Here is a 9,545-nt window from a genome sequence, read left to right on the forward strand (position 1 = left end):
TTTTGGATTTTGAAAATCATAAAATTTTTAAAAGTTGGGATGTCATATTCAATGAGAAAGTATTGTACAAAGATCTGTTGCAGCAACATGAGAAGAAAGAAGATGATTATGTAGTGCTAGATGATAGTCCAAAAACTCATGTTCCATCCATTCCTCATGACGTGCAACAACCACAACAATAAATACCACATACACCAATGAATGTTAGATGGTCAACAAGGAAAATTAGACCTCCAGAAAGATTCTCTCCCTCTTTGTATTAAATTGTACTTACTAATGCCGGTGAACCTGAATGTTATGATGAAGTTGTGTAGGTGGATACTAAGATTCAATAGAAGTCTGCAATGAAACAAGAAATGGACTCCTTGATGAAAAATAAGACTTAAGATTTATGCAAATTGCCTATCGGTAAAAAGGCTTTATAGAATAAGTGGGTTTACAAGTTGAAAGAAGAGGAAGGAGGTAAGAAAATATTTAAAGCATAGTTAGTTGTGAAAGGATTTGTATGGAAAAAGGGTATTGATTTTGATGAGATATTTTCTTCTATTGTTAAGATGACTTCTATCCATACTGTTTTAAGTCTTGTGGCTACTGAAGATTTGCATTTAAAGTAGCTTGATGTTAAAATAACCTTCCTTCATGGTGATTTGGATGAAGAGATAAATATGTCTCAACCACAGGGATATGCGGTCAAAGGTAACGAGAACTTAGTGTGCAAATTGAAGAAAAGTTTATATGGCTTGAAGCAAGCACCTAGGAAATGGTATCTGAAATTTGATAGTTTTATGCATGAGCATGGTTACAATAGGTGTCATTCAGATCATTGTGTTTACTTTAAGAGGTTGGATGATGATAGCTACATTATTTTATGTTTATATGTTGATGATATGATTGTCCCTGGGTCTAACATGGGTCACATTAAGGGGCTGAAATGCCAATTAGCACATGCATTTGCTATGAAGGATTTGGGGGCAACAAAAAAAATCCTTGGTATGAAGATTTGTAGAGATAGAAAGAATAGAACATTGACGCTATCTCAAGATGATTATGTGAAGAAGGTGTTGCAATGTTTCTCTATAGAGAATGGTAAAGCTGTTAGTACACCTTTACCTGGTCATTTGAAGTTGAATAAGGAGATGTATCCTAAGACACAAGAAGAGGAGGACAAGATTTCTAAGGTACCCTATGCTTTAGCTGTAGGAAGCTTGATGTATCCTATGGTATGTACTAGGCAAAATATTGCACATGCAATGGGAATTGTTAATAGGTATATGAGTCATCCAAGAATTGAGCATTGGAATGCCATCAAATGGATTCTCAAATATTTGAGAGGAACATCTAGTAAGTGTTTACACTTTGGCCAGGGATATTGATACCATGTGGAGTACTATAGGTTATGTCTTTACTTTTGGTGGGATAGCCATGAGATGAGTTTCTAGGTTATAGAAGGTTAATGCTTTATCCACTACAAAGGTAGAGTATGTTGCTGCTATAGAGGTAGCCAAGGAGATGATATGGCTTCAGTTCTTCTTGGATGAATTGGGACATCCTTAGAAGGATAATTATTTTTTTATAAATAGTCAAAGTGCCATTCATCTTGCAAATAATTCATCTCTACATTCAAAGACCAAATACATACAGTTATGGTACCATTTCATTTGATCAATTTTGGAGGTTGGAGAGTTAAAGTTGGATAAGATACATACAGATGACAATCTAGAAGATATGTTTACAAAGGTAGTAACAAGGGAGAAGTTGAACTCGTCTTCAAATTCGGATGGTCTTTTAAACTGAACATGAATAAAAGAACCACAGAGTCCAGGGTGGGTTGATCTAGTGGGAGCCTCATGGAGTAGTGGCATAGCTATAGGATCAGTCTCCAAGTGGGAGATTGTTGTTTAGTGTGGAGCTTGATCAGTCCCCAAGTGGGAGATTGTTAGATTGTGGTGACTAAAAAGGAAAGTACTATACATACTTCATAAATTCTTTGGGGCTCGGGGCATTGCCCTAAAAAAATTGGAGTCCATTTCTTTTTTCATTGAAAACTCCCACTGAATCTTAGTATCCACCTACATAGCTTCATCATAACATTTAAGCTCACTAGCATCAGTAAGTAAAATTGAATACAAAGAGGGAGTGAATATTTTTGGAGGTCTAATGATGCCATAGGTGACTTGGTACCACGATTGAGTGGGAGTTTTTTGGCATTGATATATTTATTGAGTGTTTGTAGATGTTGGAGGTTTGTCTTAGATCTTATTGTTATAGAAACACCTTTGACATTTGCATGGTGCACTTGGTTATCTTCATGGTGTGTGGAGATGGATGGGTTTGGAACTTGCTATGAGTGCTATTTTAGCTATGAATATATTTTGACAACTATAGATACATGTGATTACCTTTGGATTCTTGATGGACATTCTCATTCCCCACTCTTGGTCTACTTGGCAGTTTGCTACTTGAGAGGTATAGCACATTGTTTCTCTCAGTTACATTATATTTGTGCTTATCTTGACGTGAGATTCACTTGGTATGCTTTTGGAGGTATGCATAGTTGGATGGGTTTGGCAATTGTTGTGGGTGCTATTTCAGCTATGAATATATTTTGAAAACTATGGATACATGTGATTACCTTTGGATTCTTGATGGACATTCTCATTCCCCACTCTTGGTCTACTCGACAATTTGCTACTTGAGAGGTATAGCATATTGTTTCTCTAAGTTGCATTATATTTATGCTTATCTTTCATGGATATTGATCTTGAGCTATGGTACATGAGTTAGTTCTCAATGGTTCATTTGAGAGATGGTTAAGCATTATCAGTACCCAAGTGACAGAGTATTAGATTGTGGTGACTGATCAGGAAAGTACTATACATACATCATAAATTCTTTGGGGCTCGGGCGATCACCCCAAAAAAAAAAATTTGAGCCCTATTTTATTAAGATTTTGGGCCAATATGTAATTATTAATTGTAACCCTAAAGCAATAAAAATACTCGTATAAAAGAGCTTAGGGTTAGGGATTGTTTTATATAGTTGTGATGTGAAAATTGGTTCTTGTGGCAGTATTGAGCTATAAGGGATTATGGATTGTAATGAGGTTGTAATCACTAGATCATAATAATATCGAACTTTTTGTTTGGTGGATGAAGCCTAGGGATTGGTTGAACTGCATTAAATCTTGGTGCTTTGTGTTCTTTTCTGTGTGATCTATTATTTTATGTTATTGGTTATATTTGCATGTAATTATTATTTTTATTCATGGTTTAATCCTAGCACACTTGTGATATGATAACAACCTTTCTACTAATATTACTGTGATTATTTGATGTGTGAGAATGTTAACACCAGTCAACACATTCAAAAATAGTAGCCAAGCAATCTACCTTAAGGTCATGGTTCATTACTCAACAACTTGGCCCATACTTGATGCTCCTTCATCTCACACCAGATGGTTACCCATAAGAGATATTAGCTTTGTCATAGAAGTTCCTTAAGCACAACCAAGGGAACAAATATGGTGAGTGTAAATCTTGGGGTGATCTGAGTAGTCCACTAGGATGGATCCTTGAACCAAGAAGTTGAGCGACAAAATAGGGAGAATACTAACCTAGGGTTTCTAGATAGGGCTTCCATTCATAGTGTTCCTCTTGCACCCAATTAAGGGACACCCCACCTTGTGGTGGGTAACAAACCTTGCAGTCACAAGAGCACCTTAAGAGTTCTTTCCTAGTGATCTCCCTATGGTCGAAGTCCCATAAGCAATCACACTAAGTGAAGATAAACACTATGTCTACCAAGGTTTTATTTCCTTAATAGCCTTGAGTTTATAGTGGGTTGGAAGAGCCAAGTAATTTTTTTGTCCCCACTTGGGTCATTCCTCTCAAGTTTTCTAAGAGTAGGCCCTCTAAAGGATCCTAACTACCACAGAATAGATCCACTCTCAAGGATCAAGATTTCTAATTGACCTCAAGGGTGAAGAGCATATACCTTGATTGCTTCCCTCAAACACACCAAGAAGATTAAATTACCCTCTTATTTTTGAAATCCAAAGGTGGGTCAAGATTTATGATTCATTGCAAGGGTGAAGAGCATACTCTCCTATCACCAAAGAACCTCAATCACAAGTTTAATGTGCCTAGAAAAGAACAACTAGTATATACAGCACATGAAATAAAATCAACAAGCAAATGTTTGGTTTTTATGTGTTGGGCAGCCCTGCAAACAACCATTAGTAACCCTCTTGCATTTGGATCTTTGAAATGCATTATTTTAGGCAATGTTTCAATTTTTCAAAATAGTAGCATGCAACCACAACCGTTAGCACCACAAGTTAGCTCTAAAAATAGAAAGAAACTTGAAAATGGACCCCTATAAAATAGTTTAAAGACCTGTAAAAATAAGCAACTAGCCAACAACAATTGAAAACTAACCAAAACACCCCAAATAGCAAGCAATCTCTATTAGGTGATAGTTTTCACTAGAAGACTATCATACAATACTTCTCAGTATAGTTGTATGACAAAAATTTGTATATAGAGGTGATATAAACTAGTATGGTTGTGCGACACTATTTTCAAGAAAATATTGCATGATAGTAATGTGAACTATCGTATAAAATTGGAAAAATGTCACGTAGAACTGTGACTATTAAAAAAAAGAAAATGTGAAACAGTAAATGCAAATAGTGACAAAAACAACAAAAAAGAGGACAAAACCCACTGTTCAACCCCACGATGGGTGCCAAAAATGTGCATTAACAAAAGTGCACTTCCTAAACCCTTCTATGCAAATTTTTCCATAGATTAGAAAGCTTGAAATGGTGGCTTAGGGCTCCCTAGTCATGGAGTGAAAAAACATACAAATGAGCATAAAATGACTCTCAATCAAGCCTTAGAAATGTAACCCTTGCTAGTAAACCGTGAAATGGGAGATTATTTAAGCAAGAACAAGAATTCTAGTATCAAAGAATCTTGAATATGCAATGCAAGGAGGAGATTAAACTAAGGTGAAATTCACAATGCAACTAAGCTAAGAAAATGAAAGAGTTACATCCATACTAATTAGACTATGTGATCTAAACTACTTGCAAAAGAACTACACTATATGCAACTAAACTAGGATGCCATATGATAAAATGCTATGAATGCGAGAAATGTAGACAAGAAATGGTATTCTCCACAAAAGATCTCAAGCATTCAAATAGAAATTCTGTTGCATAACAATACTCAAGAGTGTGGATCCTTTGAAAGAGAAATTTCTCTTCTTTTAAAGCCATACAGATAGTAGAGATCAAGATTGAGAAGGTGGATGATCAGTGGTTGAATTCAAAAATGAGGAGGGATCTGTGTGCACACGCAAGTCAACCAATAGAAAATAAGTTGACTTGTCATATAAGACAAAAGTCTCACAAGCCTTTTCTTTTAATTGCAAAATAGAAAAAGAACTTTATTGTGCACTTTAAGTGGGTTAGAAGAATGGGGTCTTTTATTTAATTAAAAGGGAACATGTTCTTTTAATAAAATAATAAACTTAGGATAGCATAGTCAAACTATACGTTACAATCAAATTAATTTATTATTAGCAATTTGGTCTAGGTAAATGATTAATTAAATTAGCCAAAATGCTGAGAAGGGGGCTAATAGTCTAGATGACTATTTTTAGGTGATTACACCTATAGGTAAAAAGGATTTACAAAATAAATGGGTTCACAGGTTGAAAAAACAGGATGGAGATAAGAAAATATTTAAAGTCAAGTAAGCTATAAAAAAATTTGCATTGAAAAAGGGCATTGATTTTGATGAGATATTCTCTCCTATTGTTAAAATAACTTCTATTCACATTATTTTAATTATTGTGGCTATTGAAGATTTTCATTTGGAGTAGATTGATGTTAAAACAATTTTTCTTTATGGTGATTTGGATGAAGACATATCTATGGCATAACCATAGGGATTTGAGGTCAAAGGTAAGGAGAATTTAGTGTGTAGAGTATAGAAAAGTTTATATGGATTAAAGCAAGCACCTTAGCAATGGGATCTAAAATTAAAAAAATTTATGTATGAGCATGGATACAGTAGGTGTCATTCAGATCATTGTGTTTATTTTAAGAGGTTGGATTATGATAACTATATTATTTTATGTTTAAATATGTTGATGATATGCTTGTAGCTAGGTCTAACATGGATCACATTAAAGGGTTAAAATAATAGTTAACACATTCATTTTCTATAAAGGATTTGGTGGCAGCAAAAAAAATCATTGGTATGAAAATTTTTAGAGATAGGAAGAACATAAAATTGACATTATCTCAGGTTGATTATATTGAGAAGGTGTTGCAAAATTTCTCTATGGAGATTGCTAAAGTTGCCAACACACCTTTACCTCGTCATTTGAAGTAGACTAAGGAGACATGTCCAAAGATAAAATAAGAGGAGGATAAGATGCCCAAGGTACCTTATGCTTCAGCTATAAGAATATTGATGTATGCTATGGTATGCACAAGGCTAGATATTGCACATACAATGGGAGTCATTAGCAGGTATATGAGTCATCCTGGAAGTGAACATTGGAATGTAGTCAAATGGATTCTCAGATATTTGAGAGGAACATCCAATAAGTGTTTACACTTTGGGGCCTCTACTACTAACTTACAAGGCTATGTTGACTCAAATTTGGCAGGGGATATTGATACTAGGAGGAGCACTACAGGTTATGTATTTACTATTGGTAGGGTAGCTGTGAGTTGGGTTTCTTGATCATAGAAGGTTACTATCCTATGCACTATAGAGGTAGAGTATGTTACTACTAAAAAGGTAGCCAAGAAGATTATATGGCTTCAGTTCTTCCTCAAAGAATTGGGACATCCTCATAGGGATAATCACATATTTATAGATAGTTAGAGTGTCATTCATCTTGAGAAGAATTATTCTCTACATTCATAGAAAAAATACATACAATGTGATACCATTTCATTTAGTCAGTTTTGGATGATGAAAAATTAAAGATGGACAAGACACATAGATGATAATCCAACATATATGTTTACCAAGGTAGTGACAAGGGAGAAGTTGAACTCCTCTTTAGCTTCGATTGGTCTTCTTGAATAAACTAGATAAAAGAAAAATTGAGTCTAGGTTTGTTTGATCTAGTGGGAGCCCCGTTTGGTAGTGATATTTCTATAGGACCAGTCTCCAAGTGGAAGGTTGTCTTTTAGTATAGAGCCTGATTAGTCCCCAAGTGGGAGATTGTTGATATGTGGTCATTGATCAAGAATGTACTATACACTTTTCATAATTCCTTAGGGATTTTAATCAATTTTTTGTCATTGGATAGTAATAATATTGGTCTCGTTGTTTCATGGACTTAGCCCAAGATTGGGTGAACCACATTAAATCTTGGTGTCTTGTGTTCTCTTCTGTGCAATTTATTATTTTCTAATATTGGTTATATTTTCATGTAATTTTTATTTATGTTCAAGGTTAATCCTAACAAAAAATACCTTAGAACACCATTCTTCATCTCTTTTATTACAAGGAAGAGATGAGTGCAGAGTTGATTGAAATTGCAAAAATTTGTCAATGACAACTTTTGCAAATAATTATTGGTATCTTTTGGCAAGAAGTTATAGTTTGATCCAAAATAATTAGGAACACTTCAAAATAAGTTGAAATAGTTGGTAGACACTTATATAAGACATCTTCATGCAATGTAGAAGGTTGGATGTCATAGAGTGTAAATTTGAATATAAAAAACTTTGATAGTTGTGGTGTTTAGCTTTTGGATTCGATTGTGTTGAGATTTTGCAATCAACATTTCAAATCACACTACATGATCCATCATCAAGATGAGGGAGCAAGAGAAGCTAAGCAATATAACCATCATGGTTTGTGGAAATATGATCTACTTAAAAAAATTGATAGTTTCTACAAATTTGTGCATAGTCATAGTGGGTAAGTCAAGAAGTTGGGTCTCAATTTTGCAGCAGTCCATTTTGTAAAATGAAATTTCTTTAGAAATAGGCACCCAATTTTAAAGAACTAGGTACCCATTACAGCTCATATGCTTGATCCATATTCAAAAATTGGGTACCCAATTTATTAATACAAATTAGTCACCCAAACCATATTTTAAAAATTGGGCACTCAATTTTTTAAAAATAGGGTGCCCAATTTGAGCTTTCTACTAACCCCCTGCTGATTTTTCAGTCTTTTAGGTATTTTAATTTGTTTTATATTATTTTATTTCAATATTTTAAAATTTTTTCTTTATAATTTTGTCAATTTATTGCTTTTTTATTCACGATCAATAGTTTTATTTATGCAAAATTCTAGATTTGCATTGTAAATTATTGTTTTGTATGGATTATTATTCAAATTATATTTAGATTATGTTTTCTCTTCTCCCTTTTTTGATAACTCTATATGATCATTTAAATTTTATTTTTTAGATGTTCATTTTAAATTTTGTATTTTAGATGTTTGTAAGTATTTAATTTATATGACACATCATTAAAGTTAAAGTGATAGATGACTCTAGATGCATTAGATGTTTAGATTGTTTAAACATGTATTTACATTGATGTTTAACATTTATTTCAACTAAATACTAATTGTAAAAAAAAAATTGTACATGTGTTAAATATTAACCAAAGTTTATGGTTAGGATTTATATAAACCCTATACTTAAACCTAAACTTTACACTTAAATACATGTTTATGAAATATTTTTCTAACTCTAATATTTTGACTTATTACCTTATTTGTATCCCTATTTCAACTATAATCCTAATATTAGGTATATATTTGACCTTGAATTTAATAATCAAACTCTAACATAATCTTGAACCATAACTATAATTCACTTTATGATGTTAACTATAACTCTAGTTCATATTTTGCTCTACTTGAACCATAACCCTATTCTATCCTTAAGTCTAGTAAAAATTATACTTCAACCATAAGAGAAATTGAATTATATAACTCTATCCTAATTTGAATGCTAACCATAATCCAATCTTAACTAGAGCCATAATAAGTTGACCATAATATGTACATCCTAAGTGAACCCTACCTAATGCATAATCTGAAACCCTTACTTCAATCTGAAAACTAAATCTAAACCTTAAATGCCTATCTCTAGATAATAAGTTAAGTTTCAAACCTTATATTCCTAACCCTACCATATAGACACTAAATTATAAATGTAAATGTAAACAATGATGTTAGCCCATATCCAACTCTAACACTATATTAATACATGGTATGCACGTGAATTTATATAGCATGTAGTTAGCAATTATAAATTGAGGATAGAATCACTTTTCTATATCATTATTTTTGGATAATTTTGTTTTTCTAATATTGTTATGATTAGACATTATTGAATAAGAATAATATTAAATTGTTTACTAATATAAATACATATGATTATTAATGGGATGAATCTTTTATTTTCATACCCTAAAATTAAATACTTCCAAAACTTAACCATGTAACCCTAATCCTCTAACCTTAACCCCTAAAATTCTTCTTTTATATACA

The sequence above is a fragment of the Cupressus sempervirens genome, chromosome 7 (assembly GCF_028749045.1).
Source record: "Cupressus sempervirens isolate cs-2001-9-10 chromosome 7, ASM2874904v1, whole genome shotgun sequence".
Classification (NCBI taxonomy): Eukaryota; Viridiplantae; Streptophyta; class Pinopsida; order Cupressales; family Cupressaceae; genus Cupressus; species Cupressus sempervirens.